We start from the raw sequence: 23,889 nt of genomic DNA, 5'->3' as shown, positions 1-23,889 counted from the left end.
ATTTAAACAACTGAAAACTAAGTTAGACCTACGCCTCAGCAACTCTAATGCAAAAAATAAAATATCGATATTGTACGGGTTACCCTTAGAGTGTACCATCATTACAGAAATTGGTAAGGAAAAATGCAATTGCCTGGAACGAATAACCTAAAGTATTTTAGTACTACAAGGGAAAGGCGTATTGGGATAATCATGGGCATCCGCAGACATTTTTCCAGGGGGGGGGGCAAAATGTTAACATCATCACCATCCTCCGACATGATGTGTGCCAGGTGGGGCACAAGAAACACTGGGGCGCAGAACTGGGATATTCTGAATTAAATGCCAGGGATCTAGGACATGTGACTGATCCTGCGACAGGCCAACAAACACCACCTGTAGGGAAAACGCTAAACTTTCTGACAAGGTGCTTTATCTCTGTCTGCTAGGTGTGCAGACTTACGGGTCCTCGATCCAACACCAATCAAGGCTGTCTTCAGCACGATTCGATTTTTATCAGAATACTTTAAAACAGCCTATGATTAAAGCACCAGATTGAATATACTGTATGCAGAGGGTATGTTAGGGATTATTTGTAGCACACATATTTATCAATATTGGCTTCTTGGTGCTAGAATTCATGATAACTCAAACATGTCAAAAGTTAATATAAAATGTGACTTGTGTTGCTGCGGAGTGGATGGATGGCCTATTGTAAAGGTTGACTGGTCACCTTTTTCACTGCTGCGTTTGTATGTTACACTGGTAGTAATAAGGCAAAATCTTTCCAGAGACTGTTAGCATGTGTACACACGCCAAAATAAAAAAATATCTGAAAATATACTGCATTACGCTGCTGCCTTTTTTTTAATGCATAATTTAGTCAACACTACGACATAACGTTGTCACCCTTTGCTGCATAATTAATTCCAGTGGCCCCACAGCAGGCAACACATGTTAAAAGTGCTTGTGAATGAAGCCGGGTGACTGTAAATTTGCGAACTTAGTTTGGTGTGCGTGCAAGTCCTGCATTGCCAATCCCTGGTGAGTTACAGCTACTACTGTTGAAACAAGGCCAATGGAGGTACCTATGGGTGAGGCAGACTGGCCTCAAGGGCAGGGCCAGCCATAGCACTGGTGGTGTCCTGTGCATTAATGTTTGTTAGTGCCCCCCAATGACCACCTCTTCCATGGATTCCCTCACTACCACCCTTTAACTGTTCCCCCCCAAGTTTCCATAACTACTCTCTCTCAGATGCATTTAATTTGGTTTACAGCGCCCTTCATACCATTGTAGGGTGTCAGAGCACTTTACATCACAAACATACACAGAGACAATCAATATGTGTGTAAATCACTGTATAGAAAATGTTACATAAGACTAAGGACTACAAGGTGTAGGAGTCACATGACAACCATACTAGTAGCCCGTATAGTTTTATAGTGATTGGTCTGGAGAAACACAATACCCGGAATTTAAAACACAAAACCATGGTTAGGGGTTCTCCTTAATAATCAGAATTGATTTCTGTCCAAAAGAACACTTTTTGGGACATTAGGATAATCAAAGACTGGGGTGGGGGGGCTAGGGGGGGGAGTGGAACATAACGCTCTAATTTATACCTTGCAGTTTGTATGCAGCTCTTAGATGACCGTTAATAGCTCACTGTTCTAAGTTAGGATTTTAACTCATAAACTGCAAGTAACAAAAGGATCTCTCTGACAAAAGCAGTAGCCCACTGACCTATTTACATTATGTGCACTTTGTGATCCGCATGGCGCATGTTCTTTGCAGCCGGTACATTAACCATCTGAGCTACTTTTCCATGAGCCAAAACTTCCACTAGACAAAATTCTGATCTCTCTCTAGGAAGAACATTAATCACCAGAGTCATCATGACATTTTTATTGTTGCTGAAAATTGCTGGAGGCCAGGAAGGAGGCAGCAAGCGTTTTTAAAACCATAATATACTTGCAAACATGATGCCTCCACCTAAAGTCTCAAGGATCCTGTGACCTCAGTGACTGTTGTTCCAGGGCGTGCTGCTTCATAGGCCTGCCCGCAAGACTGGAGGTGAACTTCAATATGGATAGTGGTGGACAAGCCTTGAAGGTTAACCTACACTTGTCATGATAGGGTCCACCTGCGGGTGCGAAGACAACAGGAGTTCTAAGGTGTTGAGAAGCCTTCTAAAGTCTAGCATGTGATTGTGCTCTCGCAGGAGCAGGTCTGGTGGACTGATTATTAACGCTGAACCTGGTTCCCAGTTCCCAATTCAGCAGCTCTGACCATAGTGCCACATTTTCTCCCCCACTGAACACAGTACTGCCCCACTTAGAAAAACTCCCACTGTCTTCTACTACAACCCTTTTGTTGCCCACTATAAACACCTGAATGCGGCTCAATTTAAATTACGCACTAGACAAGAGCAATATGCGGCCTACAAAAAAAAGTTACAACATCCTGGAAAAAGCAAACACTTATAGGGAATTCAAAATTTAGCAAACCATGGAAAATGTAAGCAGGAACAACATGGTTACCTTAATGCTTTTACACTCACTATTCAGAAATCAGTGAGTGCTTTTGCCTGAAAAGTTAAGGACACGACTACAGGGCCCTGAAAGGACCCATTTCAATATCCATTGCTTATACCCTTACAAAAGGTAAGAAGTATGGTAAAAAGACCACATTACTGGACGCAGAGCCGCATTACACATTTTGTTTTCCAATCCACACATTACAGTACCTCCAGGATTGGTGCACTAGTTCAAGTCCAGGTAAAACAAAGACAAGAAAACAAAAATAGCTCTTCACTGGCAAACTCTGTAAAAGTGGCGCTAATGTGTTTCAGTGTGAATAAAATCAGTTTGGCCAGTTTGCTACCACTCTGTCTTACTTTATTTAGTTATTTATCTATTTTCATATTTTTAGCTTTTTATTCCCAATGCTGCACTTTGGAATTAAAATGTCAGAAAAATATGACATTTCCAGCAAAAGCGTCTTTCTTTTTTGGATCCATTTCACAGGGAAGCAAATAAAAGAAAGGAGGGGTCAAGGAGGGTCGCTCCAGGGGTGGGCAAGCGCCCCTCCTTGCCCCCCCCTGCGGACACCCATGGGGATAATCCTAAATTCAAGATAGACCCTCTAAAGTGTTGCAAGACCACTCCTTGCTCTGCCAGAAGCGGAGGGATAAGCAGACATGGAATAGCCTGATTAACCTTCCCATCATACGTCATTAATGGCCCCGATTTCTTGTAAAATACATGTATAATATTCTTTAATATAAATTAGCCAACCTGGATCTGAATATTTTGTAGCTATGCCTGATACACTCCAGCACTTAACACGAAACTGGGAGTGCACTGGGGAATTAAGCTAATGTGCATGTCTCCTTAAACAGACAGGTCAATGTTAAATGCCTTGCTTGTGATCTCTGTCATAAAATGTATTGCCTCTACCTCATTAAGTTAATTGCCAACACTTTATGGAAACCCAATCTGTATGAGATATGATTGGCGGAAGCCAAATTTGCTGCTATTGTGACCTACTCTCGCAAGGGAGAGGAGGTAAAGAAACCAATTATACACGACTACGCCATTTTGCAAACTATTGGGGCGACTGAGCCATATTTAATTCAGACTATAAACCCCTGGGAAAGATCTTTATTAACCAAGTTTGATTAGGCGGCATTCAGAGTCATTTCTTTTTTCCCACTGGCCAATATGAATCTGGTTCTATTCTTCTATGCCTGTGCGATGAGTTATCCAAATAGACTTTGATGTGCTTTGTATTCTTTTGCAGATTTATAAACCGTTCAAGCGTTATTTTTAGGTCGAGCATTCAAGACCTCTTGTATATATACTTTAATATGTACTTATTATGTACTTATATGTGTATGTACTTTGTGGGCTCTGGGGATCAGCCCTAGGATTTTTCTGCTTCCGCTTAGGCACTTTTTTTCGGTTTAACTGCCTCTATTTAACTGTCTTAATAGAAAACGACCAGCAGAGGTCAGTAAAATACCAGAATTGCTTTCTGCTGAGGGACTTTATTTTTTTTATTTTTCTGGCAACTGCCTCTATTTAACTTTCTTGATAGAAAACGACCAGCAGAGGTTAGTAAAATACCAGAATCACTTTAGCATTCTCTAGATTCCAGCCCATAGACATTGTCTTCCACAAGCACCTGTAGACAATAATATTTTTTTCATATCTTGTATTTTCAGTGATATAACGACGGAAGGCCCTGCTTTTATATTAAAAACAGAGCTCCGGACTAAACCATTTCCTGCTGAAAGGCAATATTCCTCTCCATGTGTTCCCATACCTGGAGTGTCATGTAGTTTGGTGTTTACTTTCACTCCATGTTAAAGAACAGTAGATGTTTCAGCACCCAGGCTAATGTGCTGCATAGCTAAATGCATATAAGGTCCCAAAGGCGAGACCGATTGCATTGCAAATGCTTGTTTTTCTTGAAACTCAGTAAATAGTTTTTTCAAATCTGTGGTGCACCATTGTAAATCAGTGTTATTTTAACATGGACTGCTTTTATAATAAATGGATTTCTGATTGGCTGCTTTTTAACGTGGCATTTTACTTTTTATGCTGTGCTTTTACGATTTTTCAGTAAAAATTGAACAATGATCTATAAGAAAGAACTTGGAAGCATTTACAGGTTATAGATCCAACAATTAACAGGGCTTAAGTTGCCTTTCAACTGCACGTGACTATCCCACTGCTAATGAGCAAATATTAACACTGCTCTAAAACAAAGGGGCACACTAAAATGACCAGAACAATAGGCCTCAATTGACTTTGGGTTGTCCCTCCTACAGCCTCCAACCCTCCTGCTATTAGGATTTGAGATGGCAGGGAAGTGCTCAGCTATTGAGGGACAACAAAAGAAAAGCATTGTGCTTGTGCCCCTTTTCCTAAGAGCAGGCTACGGTCCAGCGTTATATGCACCCGGGCGTGCAATGGTCTGTGACCAGTGTTTTAAATGGGAAAAAATAAGTGCAGGTACTCATTTAAATGAGCTAGAGGTGTAGTGAGTGGGCGGGGCTAGGGGCGGGCTAAGAGCAAGACATGATGATACTTAACGACTTCTATAATAGTTGCAGCACAAACCAAAACACATGATAAATGTGTTTATATAAACAAAGCAGGTTAACTCATTACCCAAAATGAAAGAGAAATGCTATAATATGTTAACATTTCCTTTTGTTGCAATAGTTGCACTTCTTAATTCCATACTGTTAATTGCTGTTGTTAGTCACAATACTATATATTTTTGACCATGTGAGTAGGAAGAAACTGAAACTACCCCCACTTCGAACCAAAGCTCTTATGGCACCAAGCAAATGAAGCAAATCATCATGACCCTCCCCAGAAGATATCTCTTGTCTCTTCCATCGATCTATCCATTCATCCTTTCATCCTACCATTTACCTGCTGATGTCCACCATTTACCCTTTACATTCTGTCGTCTATTCAGTTTTTCATCCATCATTCAGTTTTTCACCATTTCGTCTGTTCACCCTTCATATCCAAACCTATCCATCCATCCATCCATCCATCCATCTTTAAACCTATCCATTCATCCTTTCACTCATACATCTCTTTATCCACCTTTTCACTCATCCATCAATCCTTACGCTCATCTATCCATCAACCCTTTCACTCCTTTATACCATCCATCCTTTCATTCCAACCAACTTTTCACTCAATCCCTCCTTGCTCTCATCCATCATCCTCCCTTTCAGCCGTCCTCCCTCTCTTTCATTCATCTATCCAATCTTTCACTTATCAACCCATCATCCGCCCTTTTATCCAATCATCCTTCCTCTTTCACCCATCCATCCATCCACTCATCCATCCACTCATCCATCCATCCATCCATCCATTTATACATCCACCCTTGCTCACTCATCCATCCACTCACTCACTCACCAACCAACTCACTCCACTATGTTATTTATGAACCTTTGTCGCCGAGCAGACATGTACACACAAAGTGCCACTAATTTTCTTTAAAATACCTCCCCGAGAGTGTCTTAATTCTTTCCCTCGCTTTTTTCTTACAAAAAACAGGCATACAAATGCAGGCAAACACACACAAATAAGCAGACACACAAAAGACTCTGGTATGTTAAAAGCCATGTTATACTCTTCACCATGGCTTTTGTAATTGCCACTGCCAGGGGACTGCCAAGATTCCTGTGTTTGCGCAAATGCACAGGATAGTGTGAATGTGATTCTTTGTCAGGGCGGGAGGATCCGATTATGCTTCTCATTTTCTTTACTGAAAATTCTCAGCAGCCAATCAGATAAAGTAAAACAAAAATACACACTACAATACCCAAAAACACTACTGGGTATCACATGACAGCCATAGAGTAGACCCCTATATAAGGAGCACCAGAGAATACTACATCCTCTTTCTATGCTGCTCCGCAGCCAGTTAAGTGCATTACATTTACTGTCTTCTACTTGGTATTTGTGGTTAATTACGCTTATGCCTAGATGCTTGTGTGCTTAATTGCTTTATATCACCTGTTCTATTGCTCAACATTGTGTATGTTGCTTGTTCCTGTACGCGCTGATCGCGCTGCAGCTGTTTTTTCTTGTGAGCGTTTCAGGTGCTGCTTCGAATCTTTCGTGTGTTGCGCTGCTAGCGAGCTCATTGTATTATTATTACCAGTGTTTGCTTGCGCGCTGATCTTCCTTTCCTGTTCGGCCTTCCACCTGCCGTTTTTTTCAGTGTGCGCGAGGCTTGAGGAGCGCTGATTGCCTCTTGGACCTGGGTGCTGTGTGCCTGTGTTTACATTAGTGGAGCGGGAGACGGGGTGAGGACAGGCGTTGTTCCGACGCGCAATCCTCTTTCTGGCTCGGCTGACAGGTCATTCCATGCATGCGCGGTGGCCATTTTGTACCCGATTTCGGTCCTTTGTCAGGTTTAAATGAGCGAGGGAGCAGCCCGAAAATTTGTTCAGTGTCAACCAACCTCTGCCAGCCCCCCAGCGATGCTCAAATCTTTCAGAGGGGGATTTGGGCTGTATACTGACGCATAGGCATTGCCTAGAGTGGTGTTACTAGGCAAGCCCTCCCTCCACATCCTATTATTATTGCACACATTGGGTCTTGCCTCCTTGTGTTGCTTTGGCTTGCCTGGAGTTCGCCACTCCCCCTTATTATATCACTGTAATTCCCTCAAGTATTTCTAGTGCTTTTACAGCACTGACAGTGCTTATTGGCTCCATTTTTTCCTCTTGTGGGTGTATCTGTCACTTCATAGTGACAATATGTCTGACTACTATTATGATGAGGAATATTTTAATGAGGGCCCCTCTGGGTCATTGGAGCATGAGCTGGTCGAGGCTCTTGATGTGGGAGTCCAGCACTCCGTTAAAAAAGCCATGGCCAGGGCTATTGAACCCTTGAAGCACTATTTGTGTAATTATACCCTGCAGCAAGGATGGCGTCCGGGCTCTACGTCCCGTTCTACCTCTGGCAGAAAGGGTTCCAAGAATCTGCATTCTTCAGACTTTGTCAAATTAGCGAAAACTCTGTCTTCAGACCATTCTTATGGTTCTTCAGCCAAGGAAGCTCATTCTAGTTTGCCTCTAAGGGATGATGGTACTACCTCCTCTGATACGGTGTCTAAGCCGGAGGCTTCTCCTCCCCAGCTAAGAAACAGCGCAAGTAGCGTTTTGTGGATGCACTGTCCCTTCCAAATTTACTTAACTTTGATCACGCTGAGATTGCTCACCCTAACTCCTCCTCATGGCTTCCCTCTACTGAGGTTGCTGAGTATGTACAGTCGCATATACGTCAGGCCTTTGATAAGGATGTCAGAGCGCGATTATGCTCAGAATGCCCAAGACCGGATTTAGCTGACAAAGTGGCAGACACTCGGAGGTAGATCCCTCCATGCTCACTTATCTAAAGAAATATACAAAAGAGCCTAAAAAAAAATCGATTGTGCATGGAGGTCTTTTCAGGATACATTACTTGATTTGACCGGTCCACTTACCAAAATTTTGGACTTGGGTTTTAAGGCTAAAGCCTCAGGGCACGTTATAGATCCTGATGACCTGATCAGATGGGCACAGCGAGCCATCTGTCAATTGGGCAATGCAAATTGTGGCTTGTCCTGCGAGTGCCGTCGCTCTATTCTTTTGAAACTTGACCCAAAGTTGGCAGAGCTGTCCACCTCTGAATCAGGCCCTTTGGCTCAGGGTCTTCTTTTCGTTCAGCCTTTTCTGAAAGAACTGACTACGTTTGTCGCTACTTTCAGTGGCCTTGACAAGGCGCAGGGTTCCCTAAAGCGGGCTTTTTGTCTATTTTTTGGCCAGGCCGGACGACATCGTGGGTGGTCATTCGGACGCAGTTACCAGCAAGGCGCCCAGCGGGGTTATAACTCCCAATGTGGAAAATGTCAAGACTCCAACTCCTCCGCCTCTTTCTATCCAACACGTGGATCCCGCAACAACTTCAAGAAAGTCCGTCATGGAGGTAACCAAGGAGGTCAACGTGATGCCGCATCTTCAGGTGAGCCTGATTCCCTTTGCAGAAGTGCAGTTGGGGGGGCTGAATCCAGTATTTTCTCAACAATTGGCAACAGATCTCGCAGGATGCGTGGATCCTGGATTTGGTGCAGGTATACAAAATAGAGTTTTTTCATTCCCCCTCTCAAAATCTTCCTCCTTGCCCAATGTTTTTTTCCCTTCAAGATCAGGTGTTCATTTCCAGCGAGATCGAGTCTCTGCTTCAAAATGTGCCCATAGTGCCGACGTCTCGTCACCCTTAGGGTTTCGACAGCAACGTCTTCCTAGTTCAGAAGAAGGAGGGTGGATCCAGGCTTGTTTTAAATCTCAAGGAGTTCAATGGATGGGTTGTAAATCGTCACTTCAAGATGGAGGGAATCCATCTTCTTCGCGATCTTCTTCAGGAAGGGGACTGGATGGTCCGCCTAGATCTGAAAGATGCCTATCTGTCAGTGCCCATTTACAGACCTCATTGTCGTTTTCTTCAATCCCAATGGCAGGGAGTCTGGTACGAGTACAAAATCCTTCCTTTTGGCCTCTCGTCAGCACCTTGATGCTTCACGAAAATTCTGAGGGCTGTGGTCGAACTTCTTCGAGCCCGAGGTATTCACCTCATAATTTACTTAGACGACATTCTCATCATGGGTCAGTGTTCTCGTCTCGTAATGCAACATCTTGCTTGGACCATAGATCTTTTGCAGACTGGGCTTCTTGGTCAATCCTCAGAAATCTGTGTTGGATCCGTCTCAGTCTGTCGAGTTCCTGGGTTTTCTGGTCAACTCCCTCATTTGTCAACTCCTCTTGCCCAATCAGAAGATCAGCTCTATCAAGAGAGAGTTGAGATTGATTTTGCACAAGCAGATTGTGTCCCTGAGGTCTGTAGCCCGGATCGTCGGCTTGTTAGCTTCCTCTATCCAAGCGATCTTCCCGGGTCCCCTTCATTACAGGGCACTTCAACGGTTCAAGATACGCCATCTCCAGAAAGGCCTCAAGTATTCCGATCAGATTCCTCTCACAGAGGAGGCGAGGTGGGAGATGTTGTGATGGCTAGAGCATATGGAGTCATGGAACGGTCAAGCCCTATTTGGTACCACTCCGGAGGTGGTGATTGAATCTGATGCCAGTCGGTGGGGTTGGGGAGCCCGTTGCGGTCAAGTGTTCATGGGCAGCCGTTGGTCTCAGGAGGAATTGAATCTCCACATCAATTGCCTGGAACTTCTGGCGGGTTCCTTTGTGATTCGCTGCCTCTCGCCCCGTCAGACGAATTGTTGCATTCTTCTCCGCATAGACAACGTGTCAGCGGTTCTTTATGTGTACAATTTGGGAGGGACACGTGTAGGAGGGTGGATACCTGACTATGGTTGCCCCCAACTTTTTGCCTGGTGTTTTGCTGGTTTTCTGACTTAGTTGACCTGGGACCCTGCTATTCAGGGCCCCAGGCCTACTGCTCTCTCTGTAAAATGGATTCCATGTACCTTAGGTACATATCTAATTGGTACTGGGCCACCTTATCAGACCCTGTAACTCAGGGCATAGGTGTACCCAGGGCCTACCAGGGGCTGCAGCATGTATTATGCCACCCCTGGCTGGCCATCTAAATCTGACACAACTGGCTGCACGACAGCTGGGCAAGGTGGTGTAATCACCCTTTGCTTTAGATATAGTATACCTATATCTAACCCTAAAATGGACACACAGACTCCTATCAGTCACTCCTATGGCAGGCCTTGACAATCCTGAAGGCAGAGTGCTTGGAATCGTGTGAGATGGTGCTCTGGCATGAGCTGAGCCCGTTTGCAGCTTGCGGAACCAAGTCCTAATAGCTGTTCCATGATAACGCATAACATATTCTCTTAAGTGCATTATAATCCTCGCGGTTATATGCTATCTCCGGTATCGCTTTATCAAAACATGTTGAGTAAGGTGTCATACGAATTGGAATACTAACCCCTCGCCAATTCTGGCGACGGGGTTAGCATTCCACCCTTCTAGAGGGACACGACATGTATGTAACTGTGAACCCGGTTAAAGTTAACTCGAGCCTCAGCATCACAAAATGGATGCTGCCACCACAGACACAAGTCTGACCCCCTGCAGCTGGGAGTCCTTCCAGCGAGGGGAGCTTGGACAAAGGGTTTCCTGTCAGGGCCGGTGCTAGCACCATCCCAGACAGGGTTTTGTGTATCCTGGGTAGGCAGGGCTTTAGAGGAAGGTGACTGCAAGTGGCACCCCGGTGCTCACTATGCATCTGCCGGCTAGAACCAGTTCCAGGGGCACACCAGCCCCTGAGCTGGGGAAAGTCCGGCATGGGAGAGGGGTGTAACCACCCCCCCTTTCTGGTCCCACCCATGGGCAGGACCTAGTCGCGTGCCAGCCCCTTTTCCTAGTATAAAGATAGGAGCGGGCCCCCTTCCAAATTAGATCATCTTTGAATCCTGAAACTACTTTCTATGAAAGGAACTCTCGACTTCTTCTCAAGATTTCTCCCTTGTGACTAAGGTGTAGTCACCTTGCATCCACAGGCCCCATCCAAGAACACTGCGGTTTGCTGCACGTCCTTCCTCCGGAATCCGCCTGACCAGCACGACGAGACCCGGCTTCCCTGGCACCTCTGACCTCTACCCACATCGTCAGCTCAGCTGAGATCCGTGGGTGCGATGAGACCTCGAGGGACCGGCCATCTTCAAGACTGCACGACTCTTGCCCAGCACGACCGCCGAGGGATCCTCGAGTGAGTGCTTTGGGGTCCGAGAAGCCCCAACCCTGAGCAGCTCCAGCACCCAAGTTCAGCCCTCCAGCATCCACCAGATCTGCGTGGGGCCCTTCTGCTTTTTGTTGCTCACCGCGTTGTCTGGCTACTAGCCCGCTGGCTTGTGGCCTTCCCGACGACGACCGACGACATCAACCCTGCTGGTCTGGTTGCTCCAGACTGGCCTTAGCTCCCTTCCAAAAGAGGAGCCCCCCGGACCCTCCTGGTCTACTCCAGACGCCATTTTAGGTCCACCGCGTGGGCTTGAATTTGCCAAGACTTGTTGTCCCAATCCTGGGTCCAGCGACGTCGACAGCAGCAACCATCGTGGGACAGCTCGCACCTCCATCCTGGTCGCCGACAACGCCTCCTGGTCCGTGAGACTGCAGAGCCCAGCGTCGCCCACTCACCTGGTCGAGGTGACTCCATCCCGTGCCATCCTGGTGCCCATCTAATCACTGGCTAGTGATTCAGAACTTGGTCCCCTCTGCTTACAGGTGTCTTCCATCTTCGATCCAGGCTTGGATCCACCGAACAATCTTCAATGGTCGCCTGCCAGCAACTTCTTCTTTCAGGCTCCATAGACTGCAACGAGGATTCCCGACGTCTTTTCAGACCTATGCAGCCGCAGCCCCTGGGCTAGGTAACTTCGGCATTTCGGTGCCCCAGCATAGCCTCACTATCCAAGGGTCCAGATCCTTTTTCGTTTTCAGCCTACCTAGTCGGATTCGTCCGATATCCTTAACTTTGTAATTCCTAGCAACCATAGACTTTGTCCCGCATCCCGCGTGAGAGTGCACACTCTGCACCCGAGTCCCCTAGGCCTCCTGCTAGTAATCTGAAGGTTTAGTAGTCAAGTCCTAGCGATTCCAAAGCCTATTAGTCCAGTACTTACCTGCTAGTAATTTCGCATTCCACTTTTGTAGTATATGGTTTTTCGTGCCCCTCGGGCATTTGTGTAAATTGTGCAACTTAAAGTATTTTCGTAAGAGTTTTGTTGTGTGCTTAGTACCCTGTCCTCATAAAGAGTACAGTGCTGTTGTGATCTAAATAAATACACTGTTATTTTCATAACACTTGTGTGGTGTCCTTTCACTTGGTGTTCAAGGGGTATATGTGATGGTATAACAGCTGGCTTAACACGCACTCTAGAGTTTAGCCCGAAGACTGCTCGTATCCATGCTACTAGGAAAGCTGGTCTATAAGGTTGACTTACAACCAATCATCAATAAGGGTTGTTTGGACTGATACAAAGTGCTCACTAGAATAGTGAACATTATATATCAGGCCCACTTCTCACATTGGTGAGCAGCGGTTGGGATTTGAGCTTGCTGTTGTTTTACCACACGTATCCTAAGAATATCATTGTGAAAGATCACATAAGTACTTAGGTACATATAACTTAGCTTAGAATACTCTGAGTTCTACTGAACCAGCTGTTGTAGTTCAACAAGGCTTAGCACACCTTGACTACAACTCTTAGCAAGGGATCAGTAGGCAAACAAATAGTGTAGGTAGGTGCATCACTTACACCACACTAGAAGCATGTCTAACCACGGAGAGTCTTCAGAGACCCCTCTTGTGGTTGTGGACCCTCCACAGGTCCCTTCCAGATATGCTGCTCTTAGCTTCCAGGAGATGAGACAAGTGTGTACCTCCAGGAAGCTAAAACAGGGTTCTAACCCTACCATTCCTTTCCTGATTGGTCTCTTAGAGACTTATGATGCTAGGAGGGCTGCTAACACAGATCCTTCTCATCCAGATGGGAATATGCCCCCCTTAGAGGGACCCTTTAGTGACCCTGGCCGCCACCTCCAGGCAGCAGATGATGCTGAGGAGGAGGAGGAAGAGGAGTTATCAGAGGATGAGGCAGACAAGGGACAGGTAGAAGTCAGGAGACTCACCAGGTCCAACTTAAGTAGGCATGAGAATTGATTTGGGGGACCCCCAGGGCCACTCTCAGGCAGACTTAACATTGGGAGTGGACGAGTTAGGTCTCTGTCCAGAGGCTCTAACAGATCCATTCGAACCAATGGCTCTCAGACCTCTTCTCACAGAGGGATGACATCCCCTCAGAGGAGAGAGCATGAAGCAAAAATGAAGGAAGTCAATCTGAGGATTGAAAGGGAAGAGTTTGCCCTGGCCAAAGAGAGACTTGCCTTTGCTAGAGAGCAGAAAATGTGTGGGGCAGACCCCACTGGTGGCAGCATTCTCCCAAGAGAAAAAGACAGGAGTTTAGACACTAGACACCTGAGTAAGATAGTGCCCCCCTTTAAACAAGGGGATGACATCCACAAATGGATGACTGCTTTGGAGAGGGCTTGCACTGTACAGTGTGTCCCCCAGAGTCAGTGGGCAGCTATCTTGTGGCTCTCCTTTGAAGGCAAAGGTAGAGATAAGCTCCTCACCACTAGGTTTGAGGATGCTAACAATTACCAAGTCCTGAAGAATACACTGGTTGATGGGTTTGGTTTAACCACTGAACAGTACAGGTTGATGTTCAGAGACACCCAGAAAACTCAGTCTCAGGATTGGGCTGACTTTGTTGATTGTGCCACTAAGGCTTTTGAAGGCTGGCTACTGGGAAGTAAGGTTACTGATTTCAAAGGATTGTACAATCTAATTATGAGAGAGCAAATCTTAAGTAATTGTCAGAACCAGTTATTACACTAGCACCTGGTAGACTCTGATCTGACCTCTCCACAAGAATTGGGTAAGAGGGCAGACAAATGAGTCAGAACCAGGGTCAGGCCTAAGAACCAGGGTGGTGACCAAAAGAAGGAATCAACCAAGCCTCGAGAGAAGGGTGGGAATAAATCTTCTGATCAAACCACAGGGCCCCAAAATTCCTCTGAAAAGGGTGGGTCCCAAACTTCTCCCAAAACCAAAAAGAAACCTTATTGTCATACCTGCAAACAGGTAGGCCATTATAAATGTGACAGCAGTTGCCCAAAGGCCAACAACAATAAGGAGAACATACCCCCAGGTAATACTCCCAGACCTCCTGTTACCACTAGTGGTAATCCCCCAGGTGGTGGGAGTGCCCCCAAGAATGTGGTGGGCATTACTTTGGGAAACCAGGTGGATTATGGCCTAGCCAGATCCCCTGATACAACTCTTGTCTGTGAGACTGGCATGGGGTTTGCCAACTTCACTACTGGTACCCACATTTTGGGGAAGTATAGACAAGAGCCCCTTATCAATGGTCAGAAAGTTGAGGCATACAGAGACACAGGGGCCAGCATCACCATGGTGATTGACCATCTGGTCCCCTCTGCTCAACTGACCCCTGGTTTCATTTATCAGGTGACAGACGTTCATGGAGTGAAAAGAAGGCACCCCATGGCAGTAGTCGAGCTCAGCTGGGGTAATGTCACAGGGCCCATGAGAGTGGCAGTGACAGACACCCTACCTGTAGATTGCTTACTGGGGAATGACCTGGAACTCTCAGCATGGGCTGAGGTGGAGCAAGAAACCCACTCCAGGATGATAGGCCTACCCAGAAAGGTTAGTGGGGCAGTAATAGCTACAGCCCCAGTCAAAGCACCATTCCTCCCTGAAAAGGTTGGAAGAGCAGTGGTAGCCACTGCCCAGGCTCAGACAGACTTTCCAGAACAGGATAGGAGGGCTGTGACAGTCACAGCCCAAACACAAACTGAGTGCCTTCCTGAAAAGGTTGGTAAGGCTGTGATGGTCTCAGCCTCAACTCAAACAGATAGTGGGGTTGTGAAGCCTGAAACAATGGATCACTACACCCAAACTGAGAGCATTGAGGAGGAAGAAAAGTCTTCCCCCTCCCAGACACTAGGTGAGAGCCAGCCTCCTCAGGGAACTGACTCTACCCCTGGTGAAGGAACTGCCCCAGAGGTAGTCAGGCCTAGCCTGATGGCAGTGGACCCTTCCCAGGTGGGACCCAGTCTGGAGCAGGTAGCCTGCACCTCTCTACCCTGCCTCAGTCAGCAGGGCTGTGGAGGTCAGGGAGGCCAGTGGTGGACCCCAAAGGGCCCCCTGTCCAACAGAACTTCCCAATCAGCAGATTAGGATCTCTGAAGCTAGTAGACCTAGCCAAGTGAAAATAAAACAGACTCCTGAGGGATCCCCCTTAAAAGTAGTTAGGGACCTCCCACAGCTGGACACTGTTGGGCACAGCCAAACATGGGGCCTAAAAACCCCACACCTGACTGTCCCTCCAGTAAGCCAAACAGAGGGACTCAGCCTCCAGCTTTAGGTAGCCAGAGGCTGACCCTGAGACCTCACAGTAACTCAGTCCTGGAAAGAAAGGCACATATGGTGGATAGTGTTTGGAGGAAGTTGAGCCCAACAGTAGTGGAGTCTCACTTCAGTACTCCATTCCCACACCAGCCTTTTACTTTGCCAAAGCACACCACAGGTAGAGATTCCCTATGGTGGAGACCCTCAGATACCCTTAGGGTGAGGGGTTGCTTAGTGGACCATGATATAGGGGGTAACCATGTCAGTGCATGTACCACCTCACATGGCCACTCAGGCAATATAGGCTTACCTGGTCAAGGATAGCCTTATCTCCTTTCGTTTGGGGGGGGGGGGGGGTTGTGTAGGAGGGTGGATACCTGACTATGGTTGCCCCCAACTTTTTGCCTGGTGTTTTGCTGGTTTTCTGACTTAGTTGACCTGGGACCCTGCTATTCAGGGCCCCAGGCCTACTGCTCTCTCTGTAAAATGGATTCCATGTACCTTAGGTACATATCTAATTGGTACTGGGCCACCTTATCAGATCCTGTAACTCAGGGCATAGGTGTACCCAGGGCCTACCAGGGGCTGCAGCATGTATTATGCCACCCCTGGCTGGCCATCTAAATCTGACACAACTGGCTGCACGACAGCTGGGGCAAGGTGGTGTAATCACCCTTTGCTTTAGATATAGTATACCTATATCTAACCCTAAAATGGACACACAGATTCCTATCAGTCACTCCTATGGCAGGCCTTGACAATCCTGAAGGCAGAGTGCTTGGAATCGTGTGAGATGGTGCTCTGGCATGAGCTGAGCCCGTTTGCAGCTTGCGGAACCAAGTCCTAATAGCTGTTCCATGACAACGGATACCATATACTCTTAAGTGCATTGTAATCCTTGCGGTTATATGCTATCTCTGGTATCGCTTTATCAAAACATGTCGAGTAAGGTGCCATACGAATTGAAATACTAACCCCTCGCCAATTCTGGCGACGGGGTTAGCATTCCACCCTTCTAGAGGGACACGACATGAATGTAACTGTGAACCCGGTTAAAGTTAACTCGAGCCTCAGCATCACAAAATGGATGCTGCCACCACAGACACAAGTCTGACCCCCTGCAGCTGGGAGTCCTTCCAGCGAGGGGAGCTTGGGCAAAGGGTTTCCTGTCAGGGGCGGTGCTAGCACCATCCCAGACAGGGTTTTGTGTATCCTGGGTAGGCAGGGCTTTAGAGGAAGGTGACTGCAAGTGGCACCCCGGTGCTCACTATGCATCTGCCGGCTAGAACCAGTTCCAGGGGCACACCAGCCCCTGAGCTGGGGAAAGTCTGGCATGGGAGAGGGGTGTAACCACCCCCCTTCCTGGTCCCACCCATGGGCAGGACCTAGTCGCGTGCCAGCCCCTTTTCCTAGTATAAAGATAGGAGCGGGCCCCTTTCCAAATTAGATCATCTTTGAATCCTGAAACTACTTTCTACGAAAGGAACTCTCGACTTCTTCTCAAGATTTCTCCCTTGTGACTAAGGAGTAGTCACCCTGCATCCGCAGGCACCATCCAAGAACACTGCGGTTTGCTGCACGTCCTTCCTCCGGAATCCAACTGACCAGCACGACGAGACCCGGCTTCCCTGGCACCTCTGACCTCTACCCACATCGTCAGCTCAGCTGAGATCCGTGGGTGCGATGAGACCTCGGGGGACCGGCCATCTTCAAGACTGCACGACTCTTGCCCAGCACGACCGCCGAGGGATCCTCGAGTGAGTGCTTTGGGGTCCGAGAAGCCCCAACCCTGAGCAGATACAGCACCGAAGTTCAGCCCTCCAGCATCCACCAGATCTGCGTGGGGCCCTTCTGCTTTTTGCTGCTCACCGCGTTGTCTGGCTACTAGCCCGCTGGCTTGTGGCCTTCCCGACGACAACCGACGACATCAACCCTGCTGGTCTGGTTGCTCCAGACTAGCCCTAGCTCCCTTCCAAAAGAGGAGCCCCCCGGACCCTCCTGGTCAACTCCAGACGCCATTTTAGGTCAATCAATCAATCAATCAATCAGGAGTTTGTTAAAGCGCGACTACTCACCCGTAAGGGTCTCAAGGCGCTAGGGGTGGGGGGAGTGGGGGGTGCAGGTTCCATTCCATCAAGGAGGGCGTCTGTCGAAGAGCCAGGTTTTGAGGTTTCTTGCGAAGATGGGAAGCGATGTTGTCTGTCTGAGGTGGAGCGGAAGGGCGTTCCATGCTTTAGCCGCGAGGAAGGAGAAGGAGCGGCCTCCCGATCTGGTCCTTCTGGTGCAGGGGACCACGGCGTAGGAAAGCTGGGCTGATCGTAGGGTCCTTTGGGGTGCGTGGAATTTGAGTCGGCTGTTCAGGTATTCTGGTCCGGTGCCGTGGAGGGCCTTGTGTATGTGGGTGAGCATCTTAAAGGTGATTCTTGCCTCGACGGGGAGCCAGTGGAGTGTGCGCAGGTGCTGGGAGATGTGGCAGTGTTTTGGCAGGTTGAGGACCAGTCTTGCGGCGGCGTTCTGGATGTTCTGTAGCTTGCGGATGAGGTTTTTGTTTATTCCGACGTAGAGTGCGTTGCCGTAGTCGAGTCTACTGGTGACCAGGGCGTGAGTGACTGTCTTTCGGTGTTCGAGGGGGATCCATTTGAAGGTCTTACGAAGGAGGTGGAGGGTGTGGAAGCAGGAAGATGAGACAGAGTTGATCTGGCGGTCCATTTTGAGCTCGGATTCCAGAATGATTCCCAGGTTGCGTGCGTGGTCTGTGGGGGTTGGCGGGTTTCCGAGGGCGGTGGGCCACCAGGTGTCGCTCCAGGCGTCGGGGTTTGGGCCCATGCTGAGTACTTCTGTTTTGTTGGTGTTTAGTTGAAGGCAGCTGTTTTTCATCCATTTGGCGACGGCTTCCATGCCTTCTCGAAAGTTGCGTCTAGCGGTGTTGGGCTCGTTGGATAGGGAGAGGATGAGCTGGGTGTCGTCTGCATATGACACGATGTTGAGTCCGTAGGTTCTGACGATGGGGGCAAGTGGAGCCATGTAGACGTTGAAGAGCGTCGGGCTGAGGGAGGAGCCCTGGGGGACTCCGCAGGTGATCGGTGTGGGGTCCGAGAGGAAAGGGGGGAGTCTGACCCGCTGCGTCCTGCCGGAGAGGAAGGAGCAGATCCAGTCGAGGGCCTTGTCCTGGATTCCTGCATCGTAGAGTCTGCGTATTAGGGTGCGGTGGGAGACTGTGTCGAACGCCGCTGATAGGTCGAGGAGGATGAGGGCTACTGTTTCTCCTTTGTCCAGTAAGGTGCGGATGTCGTCTGTTGCGGCGAGGAGGGCGGTTTCCGTACTGTGGTTTTTTCTGAAGCCGGATTGGGAGGAGTCGAGGATGTTGTGTTCTTCAATGAATGTGGCGAGTTGGCTGTTGATGGCTTTCTCGATGACTTTCGCTGGGAACGGAAGCAGGGAGATGGGTCTGTAGTTTTTTAGGTCGGTGGGGTCCGCTGAGGGTTTCTTTAGGAGGGGGTTGACCTCGGCGTGTTTCCAGTCGTCGGGGAACGAGGCGGTCGCCAGGGAGCGGTTGATGGTTTGGCGGAGCATGGGTGCGATGGTGTTGGCGGCTCTGTTGAAGATGTGGTGGGGACAGGGGTCCGTGGGGGCCCCTGAGTGGATTGACTTCATTGTCTTCAGTGTGTCTTAGGTGGTGAGGGCTGTCCAGTCATCAATCGCTGGTTTCCGGGTGTCGGGGGTGGTTGGTGAGGGTTCAGTGTGTTGGTTGTCTTCGTCGAAGTTGTCGTAGATGCTCTTGATTTTATGGTGGAAAAAGACGCTGGGTTTGTCGCAGAGGTCTTGTGAGGGAGGGATGTCGGTAGACTCGCTGGTGGGTTGGGCGAACTCCTTGATGATGCTGAAGAGTTCCTTGCTGTTGTGTGCGTGGGTGGAGATTCTGTCTTCAATCGCTTTTTTCCTCGTTTCTCTGATGAGTTGATGGTGGGCGTTGGTGGCGGCTCTGAAGTTGTTGTGGGCTTCTGTGGATTTGGTGTTTCTCCAGGCCTTTTCAAGGCAGCGGCATGTGCGCCTGGACTCTCGAAGTTCGGTGGTAAACCATCTGGGTTTCTTGGCACGGGTATTGTTTTTCTTGAGGGGGGCTATGGTGTTGGTGCTGTCCGAGATCCATCTATGCAGGGTTCGGGTTGCGGTGTTGGGGTCGTCGTTTTCCGCGATGGTTGGGGTGGAGTTGTTGAGTGAGGAGGTGAGCTGGTCATCGGTGATTTTGGTCCAGTTTCTTTGTGGAAGCAGGTGCTGGTGTCTGTGGATGGTGGGTGTTCTGAAGGTGAAGTAGACGCAACGATGGTCGGTCCATGGGAGTTTGGTGGTGTGGCTGAAGGTGATGGAGTTTCCTGTAGTGAAGAGGGGGTCGAGGGTGTGTCCTGCTGAGTGCGTGGGCTCGGTCACGATCTGGCGGAGTCCAATGTTGTGGAGGTTGTCCAGGAGGGATGTGGTGTTGGGGTCCAGTTGATTGTCGAGGTGGAAGTTGAGGTCTCCCAGCAGGGTGTAGTTGGTGGATGCGATGGCCTGCGGGGAGATAATGTCCGTGATGGAGTTGGCGAAGGGTCCGCGGGGTCCAGGGGGTCGGTAGATGAGGGTTCCTCGGAGGGCGGCGGTGGGGCTGGCCAGTATCTTGAAGTGAAGGTGTTCCATCAGTTCTGTGGACTCGTCAGGGAGTGTGCTCAGGCGGAGGCTGGATTTGTGGATGATGGCGATTCCTCCTCCTGGGTGGATGGGGCGGTCCTTCCTGGAGATCTTGTATCCTTGGGGGATGGCGACGGCGATGTCCGGTCCCGAGGTGGTGTTGGTCCAGGTTTCGGTGAAGAATGCTACGTCTGGGGTGGTGCTGTCGAGGAGGTCCCAGATTTCTGTTGCGTGTTTGTGGATGGATCGGACGTTGAGGAGGATGCATTGCAGGGTCTTCGGTTCGGTTGTGTTCTTGTGGGCGGGTTGTGCTGGATCCGTGTTCTTGGAGCTGCTGCAGGTGTGCCGGCAGCGGTGACAGCTGAAGGGTCCATGGGTGTCGGCTGGTGATGCTAGCTTGCAGTTGTTGTTGCAGCCTGGGTTGAGTGCGTGGAGTGCTGCTGGGTCGTAGCGTTGGCGGGGCGGAGGTCCAGGGTTCCTGGTGCTGGTTGCAGACGGGTCGCAGACGGGCGCAGACGTGCTTGCCTTTGACGTGCCTTCGGTGCACCAGCGGCGCGCCCGCAGCCCGTGGCCGCCATTAAGTAGGGGTCGGGGAGGGCTGGACAGCTGAGAGGCGGAGAGGGGAGCTGGATTGGGCCGGTCGTGCTGGGGGGCGAGGGGCCGCGGGGGCAGCAGCGGCGGGGAAAGGTAAAGGGAGGAAAGAAGGGATAAAGAAACAAGCATTTACAATGCAATGGTTTTGCCTTTGTTAAAGTTAGAGCTATTGGCATTGCTCTTGACATTATTTTTATTTATGTGTTTTTTCAAAACATAAATAAATGGCATTGTCATTTACAATGCAACTAGCTTTATCTCTCGCAAATGACACACACAAACACCCACAGAGAGCCCCCCCACACACACACCGAGCCCCCCCCCACACACACACACAGAGCCCCCCACACACACCCACACAGAGCCCCCCACACACACAGCCACACAAAGTCCCCCCACACACACCCACACGGAGCCCTCCACACACACCCACACAGAGCCCCCCCACACACTGCGACCCCCCCCACACACTGCAAGCCCTACACAATGCGACCCCCATTTCAATAGATGTGTGATGCTTACCTGGTACTAAATTGGTCCCTGCATGGCTGAAAGGTTGAAATGGTGTAGGAGGCAAGGGGACAAATGTGAGCATGGAGAGAAAGGAGTATAAGTTTGAGATTAGTGACTAGGTGAAAATAAAATCAGGAAGGACACAGGGTGGTCTTTCCAAATTAGATGGTCTATTTCAGGTAGAAAATGTCAGTAGGTTCTTTGTGTTCTTGAGGGGGGGATAGGTCCAACCGGCACCATAATCGGACGTTTATTGTTTATACCCATTCACAACACGCAACTAGGCAGGATGGTCGTCTCAGAGCCCAATCAGCAGTGAAGCAACAAGGTCCCTAAACCTCTGTAAAAGCATGTGAAACACTGAGGGGCCCTCCTCACCACACACAGGGCTGAATCTGCACTCTGAATCTGCACTCTGAATCTGCACTCTGCACTCTGAATCTGCACTCTGCACTCTGAATCTGCACTCTGCACTCTGAATCTGCACTCTGAATCTTGAATCTGCACTCTGCACTCTGAATCTGCACTCTGAATCTTGAATCTGCACTCTGAATGTTGAATCTGCACTCTGAATCTTGAATCTGCACTCTGCACTCTGAATCTGCACTCTGAATCTGCACTCTGAATCTTGAATCTGCACTCTGCACTCTGAACTCTGAATCTCCACTCTGCACTCTGAATCTCCACTCTGCACTCTGAATCTGCACTCTGAATCTCCACTCTGCACTCTGAATCTGCACTCTGAATCCCCACTCTGCACTCTGAATCTGCACTCTGAATCTCCACTCTGCACTCTGAATCTGCACTCTGAATCTCCACTCTGAATCTCCACTCTGAATCTCCACTCTGAATCTCCACTCTGCACTCTGAATCTGCACTCTGCACTCTGCACTCTGAATCTGCACTCTGAATCTGCACTCTGCATCTGCACTCTGCATCTGCACTCTGCATCTGCACTCTGCATCTGCACTCTGAATCTGCACTCTGAATCTGCACTCTGAATCTGCACTCTGAATCTGCACTCTGAATCTGCACTCTGCACTCTGAATCTGCACTCTGCACTCTGAATCTGCACTCTGAATCTGCACTCTGCACTCTGAATCTGCACTCGCACTCTGAATCTGCACTCTGAATCTGCACTCTGAATCTGCACTCTGAATCTGCACTCTGAATCTGCACTCTGAATCGTTTATTGTTTATACCCATTCACAACAGGCAACTAGGCAGGATGGTCGTCTCAGAGCCCAATCAGCAGTGAAGCAACAAGGTCCCTAAACCTCCGTAAAAGCATGTTAAACACTGAGGGGCCCTCCTCACCACACACAGGGCTGAATCTGCTCTCTGAATCTGCACTCTGAATCTGCACTCTGAATCTGCACTCTGCACTCTGAATCTGCACTCTGCACTCTGAATCTGCACTCTGAATCTTGAATCTGCACTCTGCACTCTGAATCTGCACTCTGAATCTTGAATCTGCACTCTGAATCTTGAATCTGCACTCTGAATCTGCACTCTGCACTCTGAATCTGCACTCTGCACTCTGAATCTGCACTCTGAATCTTGAATCTGCACTCTGAATCTTGAATCTGCACTCTGAATCTGCACTCTGCACTCTGAATCTGCACTCTGAATCTTGAATCCGCACTCTGCACTCTGAACTCTGAATCTCCACTCTGCACTCTGAATCTGCACTCTGAATCTCCACTCTGCACTCTGAATCTGCACTCTGAATCTCCACTCTGCACTCTGAATCTCCACTCTGCACTCTGAATCTGCACTCTGAATCTCCACTCTGCACTCTGAATCTGCACTCTGAATCTCCACTCTGCACTCTGAATCTGCACTCTGAATCTGCACTCTGAATCTCCACTCTGAATCTCCACTCTGAATCTCCACTCTGCACTCTGAATCTGCACTCTGCACTCTGAATCTGCACTCTGAATCTGCACTCTGAATCTGCACTCTGAATCTGCACTCTGCACTCTGAATCTGCACTCTGAATCTGCACTCTGACTCTGCACTCTGAATCTGCACTCTGAATCTGCACTCTGCACTCTGAATCTGCACTCTGCACTCTGAATCTGCACTCTGAATCTGCACTCTGAATCTGCACTCTGCACTCTGAATCTGCACTCTGACTCTGCACTCTGAATCTGCACTCTGAATCTGCACTCTGCACTCTGAATCTGCACTCTGCACTCTGAATCTGCACTCTGAATCTGCACTCTGAATCTGCACTCTGCACTCTGAATCTGCACTCTGCACTCTGAATCTGCACTCTGAATCTGCATCTGCACTCTGAATCTGCACTCTGCACTCTGAATCTGCACTCTGCATCTGCACTCTGAATCTGCACTCTGAATCTGCACTCTGAATCGGCACTCTGAATCTGCACTCTGCACTCTGAATCTGCACTCTGAATCTGCACTCTGAATCTGCACTCTGCACTCTGGATCTGCACTCTGAATCTGCACTCTGAATCTGCACTCTGCATCTGCACTCTGAATCTGCACTCTGAATCTGCACTCTGCACTCTGAATCTGCACTCTGCACTCTGAATCTGCATTCTTAACTCTGAATCTGCACTCTGCACTCTGAATCTGCACTCTGCACTCTGAATCTGCACTCTGA

Source organism: Lissotriton vulgaris, chromosome 2_1, assembly GCF_964263255.1.
Source record: "Lissotriton vulgaris chromosome 2_1, aLisVul1.2, whole genome shotgun sequence".
Lineage (NCBI taxonomy): Eukaryota > Metazoa > Chordata > Amphibia > Caudata > Salamandridae > Lissotriton > Lissotriton vulgaris.
This window is presented reverse-complemented; position numbering follows the sequence as displayed.